Raw genomic sequence first — 18,178 nt, 5'->3', positions numbered from 1 at the left:
ATGTTCTGTTCTTCCTGACAGAAAATCTAATTATTTTTTAAACGATCATGTTTCTTGCCTGTATCACTATTCATGCAGCTATTTTGAAGATATCAGGCTTCTCGTTTTTCCTTAGACCATCTATGCTTGTTTTTTAAAACATTTTTCCAAGGGTGAAGAGGGTTCACAGAGGTTGTTTTTATCTGAGTGTAAAATTCCTTCACAGACTGCACTTAATAATAACTCAATTCACCATCTCAATAGTTGAAATGGTGATCACAAAGAATCTGAAAAGGCTATTAACATACCTTTAAATCCTTTTACAAAAACACAAAAGAATTTTAAGCATATTGATGGTGTTTTAATTTCATCAGGTGTCTGTATCAAAACTATCACAAAAAAATGCCCTTACTTGAGGGAATTTTTGAGGTTGTTATTAAATGTAGAAATGATTAATGGCATGCCTTTAAAATGCTGATAACAAGATATAATGGGATAAGTTATGGCATTCCATCTTTCTGATGCTTTGCTTTTATAGATGTCGTTTATTTGAGGTTTCTTATATTTTCCTCTCTCTGGAGTCTGAATATCCGTACTGTGTTCTGGAGTAATTAAAAGATTTACAGATAAATGTTTTATGAAAAGTATTATGTCAACCTAGGTTTTAGTTTTGACATAGTAGGCTGGTATCAGACTCCTGCTGCATGTCCTCTCATCCGTGGGAAATAATGGTGGGAAAATGTTACTCAAGCCCTTTTCCATTAAAGACCTGTGTACAGCTCCCATGGTCAGTAGGGAGCCTTAAACACCACCCTGCTTCACCTCTGGCGACCCTCAGAACAAATAGTGGAAACCAAGCTTGTGTCTTTTCCCTGGTGATAACGTCCGTCTCTATAGAAAATCTATGGTGTTTATTGTTATGCCTCTGTTTATTCCTCGCTGCACTGACTTATCTGATCTCCCTGCCTGTTGTTATCGATTCCTTGATCCATATACAGTCGGCTACGTGAATTTAAGAAATAGTTTCTATTTTATATGGATATCTTTGTTCAAAAAACAAAACAAAAGTTTCCTACATTTGCTTTATTTACAAAATGTTACCTTGTGAATGACCTTCAAGTCACATCTGCTCTCCCCACAGTAGATACTATGTAGTGTTTTGCAGTCTGTTGTTCTCACATGTCGGGCTTGAGAAGCAGAGCAGGAGTATTGTTTGAACCAGTTCACTTCTCTGTGAGGCCCAGGCCGAGGTCAGGGTAAATGCATTCATCTAGAGGGCCCTGAGGTCTCAAGGCTGCAGATAAAGGCTCCGGGAGCAACACGGTGGGAAAAAAAGGAGGAGTTACTGATGTAATAATAGGACAGAATGAAGCTAGAGCAAGTCTGTGGGGTCCGTTAATATTCCAGGCTTCATTCGCAGATAACGTTTCTCACCCTGTCTTTTTACGGCTTGATGTGTCTACCTCTCTCCTTCCTGTTTTAAGATTCCTCTCTCCTCCCTCCACCCCTCTGCATAATTGTCTTGTTTTTCTCCAGTACAGATGTTCCTTCAAGGGCATTCAGTGGTTTTGTAGTCAATATGGCCCGGTCTCCTCTTTAATTACACTACATGAGGAGGGAGTGCTGTCTGCCTAGCGCACTGCTTTAGCCTCTGGGTCTTAAGTGCTTCACAGAGCAACAACAAAACTCCTCTTTCCACATGTTTGTCCACCCACCAGATACTTTTTCCCACAACAGCTTTGGGGCGTATAAGATGTATATATATGACGCTGGACAGAAAAAAAAAAAAAAAAAAAAAAAGAACAGGTTAATTATGTACACATGGCTGGATGGAAGTGAGTGGGAGTGACTATGTAGGGATGTGCAGATTGGAGCAGAGGTTCTGGGTGCTTTTTAGTGGCAGGCAGCGATGCAAAGAGAGGCCCTGACTGAGGAGCCATACATGCAGGAGGAGGGGCACTGAGGGGAAATGTCAGACAAATGTCAAGTATACAAGCTCAACAGCAAGCTCTCACTAAAGCGCAGAGCTTGGAGGGTTGAAATTTCTGCCCGGCAGTCCCGTTGTTTTTTGTCCCTCCTCCTCCTCCTCCTCCTCCTCCTTCTCCTCGCCCCCATACTTCCTCCTAAATCCTCCCTGTATTCTCTGCTGCTGCTTTCCCCACTTTGTACTTTTTCCTTCTGTGTCATCTCTGAGTATCATTGTCAGTTTTTCTGCTGGTGTTTCCTCTATTTTCACCTCACTCTTTTCTGCAGGGCTTATCAGCGGCTGTTAACAGCTCTGGTTGTCAGTTATCTCTGCGCTGTTTACTTTTCAGGAGACACTCTCTCATCACTGCAGTGGTCACAGCCAGCTGGCTTGGTTGGTCAAGCCCTGGAGCCTTTTGACATAGCACACTGTTTGCTTTGAGTTTTGGGGGATCCCGTGACTGAAAACTGGCCTGATTCAAATAGCCCTCTCAGGTCTCTGTGTTTGTGTTTTCCTCAGACAGACCTCCCTTCTGCCCCTGAAACCGAGTCAAAGCCAGATAGACAAGAGGCCTTTAAATTAGGCAGACAAGCAGGAAACCATAGCTCACATGTCTTCTTATGTGATGGAATACTAACTTAGGTTGCCTGATTTGAATGAAATCACGTGTTGAATGTTGTATTTTGATATCAATAGAAACATTTCAGAAGATGAGTCTGCCTGCGAATGTTTAATGAATCAAAAAATAACAAATACTGAAACTGACTTTCCTTTTTGATAAAGCAAAACTGGGTTGGTATGGGTGCAGTGTCAGTCTGAATTTTAGCATCTGAGCTATTGTGATGTAAGGTGAAATTCGACAAAAGGTGATTCTGTTCTGTTATGCCACAGACAGTCAGTGCTCTGTGTACCCTTGCACTGAACCAAGAAGAAACGCAGCAAAGCGAAAGCATTTTGAAGCCCTGGCAGTTGGAAGAGCTCTCTACTGGGCCGCGAGACTTTTACATTTGATAATATGTTTACTTCCTCCTTGCCAGAGACCCACTTGATATCTCTGATCTGAGTGCTCTGACCTAAGGCCACTTCACAGTAGTGTAAAACAGTGTGTTTTAGAGTATGTAGGGTAAGCTGGTTCAGACGGGCAGACAAAATCTTTTTTTTCTACTCTTTCTGCTCCTTTTTTCTACTGTTTTAATATATTTTATATATATATATATTTTTTTTTTCTTCTTGTTATTGTCAACAAATCCAGTGAAAGAACCAAAACCAACAATCTTTTTATCAATGCTTTCTGATTTCCCTCCACTGTTTGTGGCACACGGCCCCAAGCTTATTGGTTTCTACTTAAATGTTACTCTTGAAAAACGAGTAACAAACATAAGGCTATGTCATTTTCTTTTAAAGCTGTAGGTCTTAGCAAATCTTATATCTTATATATCTATGCCACTTAAGAATAAGCTATGGCAGGCTTTGGCTAGACGGACAATACTAGGATCAATTGTTGGTTTTAGTCTTTACTTGAGATTTATTGACAACAAGAAAAGTACACACATATCACAAAGTTTATCTTTTAAAACAGCAGAGTTACATCCAACTAATTGTGAACAGAATTTTAATTTTATTTTTTTTTTTTACTATCGGTTGTTTTCCTGGCTCTCTGTGATAATTAATTTATTCAAAATGTTATTGACAAGAAAACATAAATTAATCAGAAAACAGAATGCAAATCCTCCTTTCCCCTCAGAGGCTTTTGTAAATTGATTTCTGGTGCTACCACATAGCTCATATTTCTTGTTGTCAAGATTAGTTGCAGAAAGATCGAACTGAGTAGAAATGATGCTCCATTTGTGCGGGCTAAATGCTATTTATTGAAACTTTAGGGATAAGGCATGTGTGTTTAGTTTGGTGGAAGGAGTCTGCCCCTTTAAGTATATAAGGTAGAAATTCCTGTTGGCTTACTCATTGCAGTTGTGAGGGGACAGAGAGGGGGGAAATACACAGCACGGGCTGTATGTGCAGACTACATGTGCAGGGCCATACAGAGACTATGTGTCGGCTATAAGACCGAGCTAAACTGATGGTGGGGATGATATTGATGTAGGTCTATGTTGTGTTTGATTGAGGGTGCTGTGCAACAAGGCGGGCCGAGTTCTTATGATCATCTGTCAGTCGTATTTTTGTTTAACCAACATCCAACAGCAGACACAAGGAAGCTTTTAAATATTTAATGGCTGCTCTGAAGCTTATCAAAGTCCTGTGGTTAACGGGACAGGATGCAGGAAAATGGCTCAAATTCCAGTCTTGCCAGTCCGGTGCTTTCCTGGGGGCACATTCAGCGGCATGACTCAGTACTCACACATCTGATGTTTCCACCCGGCATGAGCTGCCTCGCCTGCGCTCTGCTCCATTTTGTACAGAGCTTAGGCAGCGTGCCAGCGTTAGTGCCAAAGAGATGGCACTCATGTCGATCAGACTCATTCATTCCCGCCCTCCCACAACCGTCAGAATAATCAGATCCATCATGTTCTCCACTAGCATGCTCATGTTTTCTTTCTTTCTGTTCACCGGGTCATCGCAGCGTCCTGGGAAAGGAGAAACTGGGCCTGTGCTTTTTAGCTGCCCGACATTACAGCACTTTCTACATTAGTGTAGACGCGGACCTTGTAGGTAACTTCAGGATGAATTCGACACGTGAGACTCAGTCATCCTGTTCAGTTAACTCTGGTTTGTTTGCGCACGCCCTTGTGTCTGCTATTTCCCCGGAGGATGGGGAACTATTGATTTAGTGTTACAACTCAATGGTGTCATTGAAATAAATACGTAAGAGAAAGCAGACAAAGCCCCCTTCACGGCAGCCCTTCGTTCTCTTTGTGCTCTTGGACGCTTATGTCCTTATAAACAGTGGTCCAAGGGCAGGAGGGAAGCAACAACAGGCTGTAGATAGGATTATCTGTGTTTGTGTGAGAAAGAGAGTAATTGCTGCTTCTTTAGCTGCAGTACGTACTGTACCTCAATGGGGAAATCTCTAACTTGAAACATCACCTTATCTATGCATTAAATATTGACTGCAAGGAATACATATTTTGGGAAATATATTCATGCTTATACATTTTCTTGCAGGGATTTGTCACTACAGTATCTGCTATCTCTACAGTACAAATAAAGCTACAATATAAAGTTTTTGCACAAATTAAACAAATATACTATTGGTTAGTTTGTTAACTTAAAGGTACTTTTTGTTAAGTTTGGCCAGCGCCAGGCTAGCTATTTCTGCCTTATTCCAGTCTTAATGCTAAGCTAAGCTAACTGCCTTTAGCTTCATTTTTAACGGATAGATATGATAATGATATCAATCTGCTTATTTAACTCTCTGCAAGAGCATGAATACGTGTATTTTAACATGTGAATAGATAAAAGTGAGGAATACATTTTAGTACTCATGGTACTTATCAAAACTTAAGGAGGTTTTTCATAAGTGATAGCCATGTCAGCAAATTTGAGTTGTGGGAAAACCTACTAACAATTGGCAATAGTCCTTTCCACTTGCCATTTACGAGTATGCTTTTCTGTTTTTTTTTTTCTTTTGGTTTGTCAAGTTCGACATCAGTGCTGGAAAACAGGGTTAGTAAACAGAAGAGAGCAGTAAGGACGTCAGTGAAAAGCTTCTTTTTTTTAATGTTTTATATCTGTCACCTATTCGATCTTTCTTTAAACTTGGTTTATTTGGAACAATGTTCGGACGCAGCTTGGACGGAATTTGTGGCTGAGATGACAAAGAAAGGGGCAGAAATGAGCGTGTCCAACCGAGTGTCATGTTTCTATCACTGCTGAGTGAAGCTGGAGCAGATAAATACCCATGACTTCTGCAGAGTTACTTGTCGCAGGAATGAATGCTGATTGTAAACTTTCCCACTAAAGACAAAAGCCAGATGTTAGTGGGTGTTTGTGGGTATGTTGTCCAGTGGGAAAGGGGCTTAATTCAGTTTTTCCTTTCATCTATATATCGAAGATCTAATTGCATATTAATTACAACCATTATCTGTCAATTTTAATGTGAACAGAAAATACTAAAAGAATGCATGTGTGTGTGTGTGTGTGTGTGTGTGTGTGTGTGTGTGTGTGTGTGTGTGTGTGTGTGTGTGTGTGTGTGTGTGTGTGTGTGTGTGTGTGTGTGTGTGTGTGTGTGTGTGTGTGTGTGTGTTTTCTGTCTCAGTACATTCCATCTACATCCCTGCACCCTCCCTCCTCCGTCTCTTTTCCTAGCCTTTGCCACATTTTCTCCCATCTAGGTCAAATTCATAAATGTATTTCCTGGGAAGTGTTACCAGCCGATGTTATTACATTCACCCAAAACAGAGACCTTCTTCGCTCAGGACCTAAAACCTGAGCGAAAAAAAGGGGAAAAACTCTGTTTGGTCACAAATAGTTTTTTTGCTCGATTAGTTTTATTGGTTGCCTTTGGACTTTTGAGAGGCCTTGAGCACGAGGGGCAAGTGTGATTGGTCAGAATGGAATTCTTTTGCCTCTTGCTTGAATTTGTTTTGACTTCCTCCCAAACGCAAAATTGTAACATATTATATTTGCCTCACTGCTTGAGTAGAGTGTGGTGAAATTCATGAAAAGCCACAGACACGTGTCAACTGCTATTGCTAACTTTTAATGTCAACAGCAGTGTCTTTCTCTGCATCGGTTTCAATTTGATTATTGCAAGTTAGCAAAGTTCATTCATGATGACATGGTAATACAGTGTGTTATTGTCCATGTATGAACAGCGGGGCTTATTGTCCATTGATGGCCGGCGCCTTGAGTTTATCCGACTCCTGTCCACTGCGGTCTACAAAGGGCTCCTCTCAAAGCACTGACAGATTGGCCTCTTTTCCTAGGTTTCCTCTCATAGACTTGATTGACTAAAATAGGACCCGTGTGTCATGCTGCTAGCCTCCAAAGAGACTGACTGACACACTTACACACAGACACTCACTTGCACACACATACGCTCCATCTACTCACGTGCCATCACTCTTCATTTACAAATTTTCCCTCAACTTGTGCCCAGGTTGTGTTTGCCCGCTGGGACTGTGCCTGCTGTGCTCGTCCATATGTGTGTGTGTGCCTGTGTGTCGTCCATGTGTGTGTGTGTGGTGTGTGTGTGTGTGTGTGTGTGTGTGTGTGTGTGTGTGTGTGTGTGTGTGTGTGTGTGTGTGTGTGTGTGTGTGTGTGTGTGTGTGTGTGTGTGTGTGTGTGTTTGTGTGTGAATGTATGTGCCAGCCCAGTGTGTAGTGCGTCTCCAGCCTGCTTGATGCCTATTTGAGCCACCCAGTGCCTCTGGTGATAGGCTGCCTGCTGCCTTCTGGCTGTACAGCTCGGAAGCTGTGACTCATCCTTTGCTCTCACCACTCATTCATAAATCCGTGTGAATAGTATAACTTCCTCTCACAGAGCCGTGGTGCCCCCCGGCTCTGTGGTAGGTTCCCTTCACTCAAGCTCTTAATGGCAGGAAGGATGAGGGCTATCTCCGCCTTTTAGTGACACCTCTCAGGGAGGTGAGAGAGAGAGACGAGTGCCCACCCCTGCTGTCTGTACCTGCCCTTGGCGCCTGATCCCTGCCTCTGTCTGCCTGCCCCGGCTCTATCTCTCCCATCCAGATCAGCCATTTACACACTACCGGGCTGGCTTGGCATTGCTTCTTGGGAGATAATGTGCCATGCCTGCAATAAGCTCAGAGAGGACGGGTTGATTCCACAGCGGGGAAAAAAAAAAAGAAATCTCCTGCTGACAAATCTCTCCTGCAGAGGTGAGGATGTACGCTGGCATACCGCAGAGAGAGAGGAGAGTATCGTGCTTTGCCAGAATAGTTAGTCAGGTTCACTGAGGTCATAGAAACACTGCTCGTCTATTTTCTTCCCCTGTGTGTGTGTGTGTGTGTGTGTGTGTGTGTGTGTGTGTGTGTGTGTGTGTGTGTGTGTGTGTGTGTGTGTGTGTGTGTGTGTGTGTGTGTGTGTGTGTGTGTGTGTGTGTGTGTGTGTGTGTGTGTGTGTGTAATGTGTGGTAAGGAGGCAAGGGGGGTTGGGGATCCGATCTTCTCCGTCTACCTTTCCTTCCACACATGGCTGAAATGTGTGTTTCTTTGAAAACAGATCCACTTCCCAGGGGCATGTCAGTGTTTGTCGATGGGGGAAGTGTCTTGTTTGAAATCTTTGTGAGCAAGCAGCTAAGGTACTTAATAAATTGGCAAGTTAGAATAGAGATACATCTTATAATCAAATCTATAAAGGTAATTGTACAATAAGTAAAGAACAGTTCTTGTATCCTGCAGCTGGCTCAGGATGCGTCATGAATCTATTGGGTGTGTTGTTGTTGTGTGTGTGTGTATGTGTGTGTGTGAACTTTCTATAAAAGCGATATCATGCAAGCCTGAGCGTGCCAGCAGTGTTTTGACGTCGTTCTTTTTCTAAGGATATGCACAATGAGGAGATAAAAGAACATCATAAAATGGCAAAGGTAATCTCATGAATTACACGGCTAAATGAAATGCCTGGGACAACAACACACTTCCCCTCAAACCCTTTCTTTCAGTTCCCTCTTAGCCAATATGACGATTGATGTTATATTAGCTCCAAACAAAGTTTTTTTTACAAATCTCTATATATCTTTCACTGTCAACAATCCATAAAGGAGCCTGGCTTGTCTCATGTGATTAGTCTGCTTTCTGTCAATGACCTTGACCATGTCTGGTGCATCCCCTTCCTCCCTCTCCTCTGCTTGTTTGGGTGGGATCCCCAGGGCCTAGTGCGGTTGTCAGCACGCAGCCTAATGGGCACAGGTGGCAGGGGCTCCTTTGCCTTCCCCAGCCCTCTTGGCATGACTCTCTTGGCAGACCGGCAGCTCCTTGGCCGTCCGCCTCAATGGGCTACTCCAAAACAGCAATCACCAGTTGGTGCTTTGTCAGCATCGGGGTGGCCCAGGATGAAATATGCGTCTCAACTTTGAAATATGGCTCATCCTGTAGAGAAATCCAGCAGTGTGTAAAGCGCACCAGATGAGCTATACAGTGCCAGAATGAAGTGCATCATGTAGACGCGGATGCAACGCATATTCATGTTGACTTTTAAAGTGATGACATGTATGCTGGGTCGCCTTGGTTCCCTCATCACTGGCCACAGCGGAGCATAGTGCGAGACGGGATGGGGAGGGCGGGGGGTTCAGTTGAGGAGAAACTGTACAGCTGTACTGCACTATGCAGCAGTCAGACAGCAGCTTGTTACTGTGTCAGATAAATATAGAGGTCTCTGGAGCTCCCCACTGCAGCTCTATCTCTCCCTGCTGCTTGGGGGGAAGGAAAGGCCGCATCACCTGGGAGCTGCCACTATCCTCATTCATCCTCGCTAAATTGGCTTTAGACTCGCAGGACTTTAAAGATTATTGTGTTTCCATCTCACCTTACCAGATAGGGTAAGGTGAGGTTTTCCTGTAACGTAACAGGACACCTGCATGACAACACAGTGCTAACCCATAATGAGATCATCAGAGAGATTTGTCATGTGAGCAAGGGCTGGGGTTGTAGTTAGAATAAATAACATGACAAAGACTTTTCCTCTATTGTTATATTAAGCAATATAGCAACTGTATGCTAAGTGCCACGTAAAATAATGCATCATTCGTCATTGCCAAGCACCACAAACAAAATTAAATTCACCTTTATTCTTAAAAAGTAATTTGACAACTCAATGTCCACCTGTGAGTTTTATGTGTGAGGCTTTCAAACATATTGCATTGTCTTCATCAGCCAGAAAAAGCCAGTGGACTTTGGTAACTGGTTTGGGATTGCCTGTTATTTGGTTGAACCAACCCTTTAACATCCATTTGGACAATAGAAGTTTGTAAAACAATAACATATTCCGCTAATAAACTCAGATAACAGCACAAACAGAGGGAGAGTGAAGTCATTCTCTGCTAAGGTGGATACTATTCCACTATATATTTACATTGCAAATAGCTGTGTTCTGCTGTATTGATGCTCTGAATATCTTATTTAGAACCTTTAACAATGATAAATGATAATATTGAATATTATCCAAGTCCTCATTTAACCCTGCTGGATGTGTGTTTGACCTTCCCTGGAGAGGAACTTCTGTTCAGTGATGAGCTTGCTTACCGATTTAAAGGAACTCATTGACCCCCCCACTCTTTGCCCGTGTGTGTTTCAATACTATGCATCCTCCTATGGCAGCTTGGCTCCACAGGTCTGCTGCTGATAGAGCAGAGTGGATTCCTGATGGAGGTGGAGGTGCATTAGCACTCCTTTCATCTGTTCCGTCCTCTTGTGTCTGATGGGAGCGCATTTGTTGATAAGCGTCCAGCAGGCCTTTTGAAGTCCCAGTCTGGACTCGTTCCCCTTCAGTTCCAACGCCCCCCCCCCCCCACCGCCCACTCCCATTAGAGCTTCAATTACAGGGACGCGGCTTGCGGGGCTTGTTTGCACTTGAGTGTGCGTCAGGAATCGCCTCTCCCTCTCTCTGTGGCTGCCTGGTAAACATTACAGACACTAGCCCACAGCTTGCATGTAAACACCACCCATTCTCATTCATATTTCATTACTCACACTCACTTAATCAGCTTAGCCTTTCCTCGCTGTTGGCCACCAGCTTGCTTTGGCTTTTGTTCTGAGTCACCTCTCTCTTTTACTGTGATGTGGTTTGGAAATGCCATGACTTGCTGTTGATGAGTAAGTCAGAATCCACCATCCCACCATGATCCGGTAAAGAAATACACTTCTGTATCTGCTGTGTTGTGGCCCGTGTCTCGGCCCATCCCAGCGGTGAGACACTGTTCTGTCCCTTATGTAGTGTTGTGAGCAATTTCCCGGACCAGACATGTACTTGCTTGCTAAAAGCTTGTTTTTGCATTCCACCTACCTCCCTGCATAATATATGGTATTATCTTCCAACCCTTTTCTTTCCTTCTCCCGTCCTCCGCCTGTGTGTGGGGTAATGACACAGATGCTCCTATTTAGGAAAACCCCTCAAACTTCATCCTGCTTTGACTCTCTCTGTTGTTTTCCCAGCCAGTAATGGAGGCACACACAACATTCTTCTTTATCTGCTGTTTACGCTTGTAGCTACAGTATGGACGCACATCAAATATATCAGATTTCAGTGAAAATGAATAATGCAATAGTGTGGTAGGGAGGCAGAAACATAGAAAAAAAGACGCATGGTTCAATTTAAAAACATTAGCGTGTCGTTCTTTCTGTACATGGAAATAGCCTTATGTAAAGAGGAGAGCCACATTCCTCTTCATGTATCCAAATTACTACATTGTTGCAAGCCCGTCTCTGTTTTCTTAAGTTACAGTGAACAGAAATAACTAAGTATTTTGTTACTTTCTGACCAGTCCGTTGTCTGCAGTGTTTTAACTCCACCTTCGAGTAACCTCTTAGCCCGCTTGGAACCTCAACTGAGGTTGTACCAAAGAAAGTACCAAATCCTATCCACAACAATTGCTGAAAACCAAAAAGAGCAAGTTGAGTTGAGTAATGGCGTATGAACATTTTGTACCTTTTGTATGTATTAACCGTACAGGGCGTAGTGCTTTTTTTCTCTCCTCTTCAATTCAGCAATATTCAGCTATTCTATTATTTCTAAACAGAAAGCTTTCTGTTTAGAAATAATAGAATAGCTGAATCTGAATGGTTGTTTTGAACACAGTATTTATTTATAAGGCTTTATCCAAATCGGATTGGAGGTCATAACTCAGTTTGAGAGCTCCAACACAAAAGAACGGTTTTCATAATGTTGTCACGCCAACTTTTTAAGGGTCTACGATTACATTTATTTACATTTAAAACCCAACTACAGATGTGTGTCATCCTGAAAGCAAATCAAGGGCAGGGAGGTGTGTGAGAGAGGATGTGTGTCACTGCTTTCAGGCATGAGTATGGCATGTACTGTATGTACTGTATGTACTGTATGTATGTGTCTGCATGTCTCAAGCCAGCTCTGGCACAAAGTAGCTTTTGTTCAAGGAACTGTAGCATTGTGACGCTTATGTTTTTGCTGCAAGTCCTTCACCCGCACTGAAGAGTAAAATTTCCTCAGGCTCAAATGTATAGATGTAGGGATTTTCCCCCCTTTCTTCTGCTCCATGCCTCTTTACAAATGAGTGGCTAATTGTGTTTACATCAGAGACATTAGGGAGTGCGATCAGCTTGCCAGTAAGCCAGTGGTCCAAACCCAAAGACCATCTGCATTGTGCCACACAAATGGGCAATTGTAACAAATGGTTATCATTAGATTAAAGATTTTTTAAGTGCGTGCATGTACACTCATTCTGTGCTACTCTCTTCAATTACTGTCTGTGCTGAAACAAGGGTTTGCTCAAAGACCGCGATTATCCTTTGAATGTATGTTTCATTTTATCTTACACACAAAAGTTCAAGTGTATAAAACACTTGAACATGGGTGCTTGTGTGTACTGAAACAGACATTACATTACATTACATTACATTACATTACAGTCATTACAGACATAAACACAATTGACCTGTCTACATAACAATGTGGAAGAGTTTTGTATATTTTTGGCCCTTAAGTTTCCGGCATTGTTAAAGTTGATGGAGGGTGATTCAGTGACAGTAGACGGCGGGTTTAGCCTGAGGTTAAACAGAGACATCAGGTACAAAGTACACTAAAGTAAAAATAAAGTTATATAAAATGAACCTTACATGAATGCACCAACTGAAGACACTGACTTGAGATTGTTCACCAGTGTGTCTTACATCCTGTAGCGAATGAAGCCAAACGTCTGTTTTTGGTCTCAATTCTGCCATTTCGTCTGTGACATCATGCCAAATTGGCTCTCATTTAGAGCTTATTGCCAGGTTTACTCTATCAATTGAACCTCAACTGACCGTAGCCTGCTTCTCTGACACACCAAGACTTTTTATGTGCACTAGAACAATAGAAGGAGAGAGTGCGTGGAGTGAAAAGAGCGTGAGACAGACTTCATTCATAGACTGTATTCATAACTCATCTTCAAGTACGGCGATGAGAGCAGTGGGTTAAATGAGGGGACTTATTTGAATCATAGCCAGTTATGGCCAAAAGTGTGAACTGTAGCTGACAGATTTATGTGATGTCAGAGTTTGGACTTCCTACGCGCTCGGAACAGTTCCAGCTGCATTAAAGCCTTCAAACATGTGTCCCGTACCCAACACTTCAAACCCCAGCATTCCTAGTGGCTGTAGGCCTTTGTCGTTAACGTCTTTCTTAGGGGAAAAATACAGGAACGTTTCATCATAATAAACAGTGTTCTCTGAATGCAAGAACCAGCATGCCTACCTCCCTAGGTCTAGCAACACAGCTGCCCTTGTCAAGGCCACACATGCCTGGTTAGTGACTACAGACACAGAACAGCAAATAATGAGTGGTGGGGTAATGGCAAATGGCACTTCAAGACCTTGGTCAGAGATTACCCAAGGAAGTGTGGTCCTACCATACCTCTTCCTCCTACACAAGTCCACTCAAAAACTGTCTTTGATAACACATTGGACATCGGGTATGAAGACGACTTAGGACTGTCGGGCCATTAGCTTAACCGATATTCTTAGTGACCACATAGTGCACCCCACATATGCAATAATGCATAGATAAATGCATAGTAAACCCTGCTTCTACTCAGTTGTTAAATATGAGCATTAATGCTAATAAAATCAAATTCCTCTGTCCTCTACAAGGACAGTCCTGGGCTGACTGGCTGTGTGGATGAGTCAGAATGTGAGCTACTGGGATGGCACCAGTGGCATAATTTGGCACATAGAGGAAAATTAGATGTACTGGACCTGCAGCAGTGGTATTATTAGCATTTTGTGCTTCTGGATATATTCTGGTTATTAAACAACCTTGCTGTTCCCTGGGCGGAGATAACATAGAGAATCACAAACCTGGAAGTTTTTTCACCTTTTAGTAAATTGTCCAATATTTTAAGTGAAAGCCTAAAGTTGCTGTAATTACACAAGTGAAAAATAAATATTTCAGACCACCAGGTATGCCTTTGTGACTGTGACCTTTTCTAGTCACTGCCTCCAATGCCACTTGAGTTTAAGAATTAAAGCTGTTTTTAACTCTTGGAATTTGTGAGAAGCATTTTTAATTTTATTGAGGGATTTTTTGGGGAAACTGCGTGATTTTGTCTTTATTTTCTTTTTCTCCTGTTTGCTTATTTTGTGGAGAATCAACACTAAAACCTTTGTTAATGAAACCCTTAGCGAGGTCCTTATCAAGTTACAAATCTAATCACTGTATATTACCTTTCCTACCACAGTATTTATTTCCATTCAATCGACGTAGCAGCACACACTAGCCTTTTGTAGTTTTTAATCGAAGTAGAAGATGTAAATATCAATTTGTTTCTTCCTAGCATGTAAATACGTGCTCTACCCTGTGTGCTCTTTGGTGCTGCCGTGGAGTCAGACACCTCTACATTCAGAGCGTCACTTTGTGCCTGCGGGTGTCAGAAATTGCTGCACACAAGCATGTGTTTAAACTCTTGGCTCTGGCACAGTGGGAGGAAGCGGCCTCTTAGGGCACAGCAAAGTAAAACAGCGGTGCTGCCTCTTTTTTTGAAGTGCAGTGACGGAGACACAGCCCCTGATTTATGGAGTGAGTGTGAGCTGGGCGGGTCATGTCCTGCCAGAGAGGCCGGCTACTGGAAGAGTGAAGAAGGATTGAGAGGTGTGGAGGTTCTCATACCCCAACCAGCAGTGAGGTCACATTGACATCTATATTGGACTAAGTGAAGATCAAACAAGTCTGTCAACCCCTATGGTCCCAGGAATACCCCCAGAGCTCTAATCTACAGGCCAAATGATAAAGCTTTTCCTTTAAATAAACTAACTAATCACCACTAGCCTCGGCCGCTGAAACCGTGAGCGGAGAAGGAACGTAAACGTAAATATAAATATAAATATAAAGAAATCGATAGACGGTTAGAAGATAATGTTTAGACATTTTATGTATAGAGTGCTTATCAGGGTATTCAAAGACTCTTTACTGAAGTTAAATGATGACAGAAATAACGCACTAAAAATATATAACACAGAACATTAATCACAAATAAAAAGCGGTTCTGAAAAGATGAGTTTTCATTCTTGAAAATGGACAAATCTGTCGCACAGCTAGCTTTATTGATTCTTGGGTAAATGGGCAAAGTTTTATTTGTGTGAATATTTTAGTTTGACTGACTGAACTGTGGAATAGGACCTTTTATGTGAGGGTGACAGAGATTGATAGATTGGGAGACGCCAATGAAAAGCATCTCAGTCTCTGTCGTGTGTCTGTAATTGCAACAGAGGCATTGTGCTGGGAAGTGTGTTTGTCTTGTGACATTATTTCTTTTTTGCTCTCCTTTCATTTCTTTCTGTCAACTAAGTGACACACCCATTCCAGGAATCTCTGGTGGTTTTACCACTTTTCTCATGTGAATACTTACCCTCCGAATGGCCCAAATTAGGGTTATCGTACTGCAGATTGATTCAGGATATTGGCGACAGGCCACTGTGGGGATGGTCTGCAGCGTGGCATTTTTCTGACATAGCTCAATGGAGGAGGTCTTGCATGTCTGCCTTTGTGGTGGAGAAGGCTGTGTGTGTGTGTGTGTGTGTGTGTGTGTGTGTGTGTGTGTGTGTGTGTGTGTGTGTGTGTGTGTGTGTGTGTGTGTGTGTGTGTGTGTGTGTGTGTGTGTGTGTGTGTGTGTGTGTGTGTGTGTTAGGAGGTGGCGGGAGGAGGGGCCTAAAGAAACAACGGCGACTGCTTTTGGGTCTGTCGCCTGTTCTATGCCTCTTGGCAGTAAACTTGATCAGCGAAGAAAAATACACACTCTGCCTTTACAATGCAGGCCTTTGTCTCTGGTCGGCAACGGAACCGTCAACCATTTTGGAAATAGTTTCCAGCTTATTAAAATGCTTCCAGACCGTGACTGTTGAACCAGTGAGTTTTCCAGTTAATTGCTTGGCATCCTTCCCCATCTTAGGTCTGTCGTGGGCATCCTCAGAGAGTAAAGGCTCTTCTGATTGGAATTACAATGCGTTGTCATCCTTTCAAAGGGAGCGGGGCATCGCTGATCGCAGACAACAGAAGCACATGTGCTTTATTGTTTCAAGTTGCTCTACCGTTTAGTTTTTCCCCCTCATGTCTCAATCCTCCCGCCGCCATGACTTTGAACTGTGACGATCATGTTAGTTCAAGTGTGGCCTCATACCCTCATCAGTGCCCAGTGCCATTGTTCTGTCTAACTAAGCTGCACCACTCAGCAGAAATGAATTAGCCTTTTTGTGCCAATGGCCTCTTACAAATGGCCATTTATGGGCTGTTAGTTTAGTTTGGACTCTTTATCTAAGTCCGTTAAATCACACACTCTATTAGGCAATGCAGGGATTCTGGAGTCATTGCACTTCCAGTTAACATTGGACTCTCAGCATTGGACACGGGGCTACTCGGATTAGCACTAAAGCCAAGATAGCTCCTCTTTGTTTTCTAAATTGACAGTGGAATTGAGGTTACATTGAGAAAGTAATTAGATTTCTGTGTTAGAATATCGGCGCAGTAGTGTTTTATTTAATCTGTGTATCGGTTATCATTGCTGCCATCGCTTCTGAATTGATCCTATAGAGGTAATAGGTGCATGGCCCCCGTGTTATTGGATCTAGTGCCTTTCATTGCTCATCTGGGCAGCCTTTACTCGTTTTAAACTGCTCCTCTCTCTTCTCTAGCCGACTGTGTGCTTGTGACCACAGGCTGAAGGACCATTAATCTGCTAATTGAGTTTTTCTAATGTGTGCTGCTCTATTAAATCCATGGCTGAGAATGTCTGGATCAGGAATAAACAAGAGCATGTGGATGTTATTGAAAAAGATGACTCCTTTGTTTTCATTGTCTTTGTCTTTCAGTCCAGAGAATAGTCAGGGTCTTGCCTGGTCACTTGTGGCATCTGATACCCTGAAATCTATGACCTTAGCAGTGTCTCTGATTTCTGAAAGACCTCATATTGTTTTTTTAGAATTACAAACAAAGAAAAATCATCATATTGTGTATGAAACTACATTTTTCTCAAGAGGAGATATCACCATATCTATGCTTTTGTCTGCCCTGTAACGTTTTACCCCCTCAGCCAGGGTTACTTAAGTCCTGTCTTGTGGCCAGTCTCCAGGCTGGCATTCTTGTTACATACTGAAGATTCCTCTGTTTATGAGAGAGATAAGGAGAGGAGAAACGACAGTAATGAGGAACGGGGGATGCCAAAGAGGACGGACAATGTGCAGATTCTGTTAAACAAGCTAATTGTTATTGACTTAGGCTTACTGCGTCTTACATATTGTCACAGTGTCGGTATTATTCCCTCGGTGATGTCACGTCTGCCTCATGAAATTGTCTGTTGTTCTTAATGCCCCGTATACGCCTTAGTCAAAGCTTGTGTAACACACAGACAGTGCTCTGCTTTAAATGCTTTTGTAGGGCACAGCATGTGGGGGTTGTCTGACCCTCTTAGGGAGAGCTGGAAGAATGCCTATTGTTTCTTCATCACTTGTTTTGTCTGATAAACTATGGACAAACTATGGCTGAAAGTTGTCAACACTCGATCGCCAACTCACCTCCCTGTGTTCTCACCCAACTCCCATCCCATAAGCCTTCATCATTTGTCCTCCTCCTTCCTGGTCTCTTCCTCCTCCTCATCGTCCTGCTGATCTTCACTGGAACAGCTGCTGAGCTGGAAGACCTCCTCTCAGCCTGTGGGCACTGTTGGCCTGCTTATTCAGGATAAAAAAAAAAAAAAAAAATCCTTGGTGAGGACAGGGATTACATAAACGACAATAGTCTTGGCTGTCAGTACAGTTTATTTCCACTGTTACAAAAGGATAACAGAAATGAGCAACAACCCATGTTCCTCATTTCTCAATCCACTACTTCTCAGCTTGTTCAGGCCTGTGGCAGCTCAACTGCCTAGCTTTCCTCCATGTAACCCCCATTCACTGGATCAGTATAGTCAAACAATGTAAGCCAGCGTGCCTACTGGGTGACTCATTGCTTTTTCCTTGGGTCATTTTTTCTCCAGTATCAAGTGGAAAGTATGGGTGAGTCCTCGAAAGGCTATCAAAGGCTATCATGTTGAGTTTTTATCGTAGACACCAGAGCTTTGTAGCATCAGATGTCTGTAATTTACCCCCATGAATCAGACTAG

The 18,178-nt window shown here is 42.7% G+C and overlaps 1 protein-coding gene across 1 annotated transcript in view; it reads left to right on the top strand.

The window, feature by feature from the left end:
* Positions 1-18,178, top strand: part of igf1ra (insulin-like growth factor 1a receptor) — a 73,812-nt gene that overhangs the window by 10,389 nt on the left and 45,245 nt on the right. The window lies entirely within an intron of this gene.

This window comes from Anoplopoma fimbria, chromosome 19 (genome assembly GCF_027596085.1).
Source record: "Anoplopoma fimbria isolate UVic2021 breed Golden Eagle Sablefish chromosome 19, Afim_UVic_2022, whole genome shotgun sequence".
Lineage (NCBI taxonomy): Eukaryota > Metazoa > Chordata > Actinopteri > Perciformes > Anoplopomatidae > Anoplopoma > Anoplopoma fimbria.
This window is presented reverse-complemented; position numbering and strand designations above follow the sequence as displayed.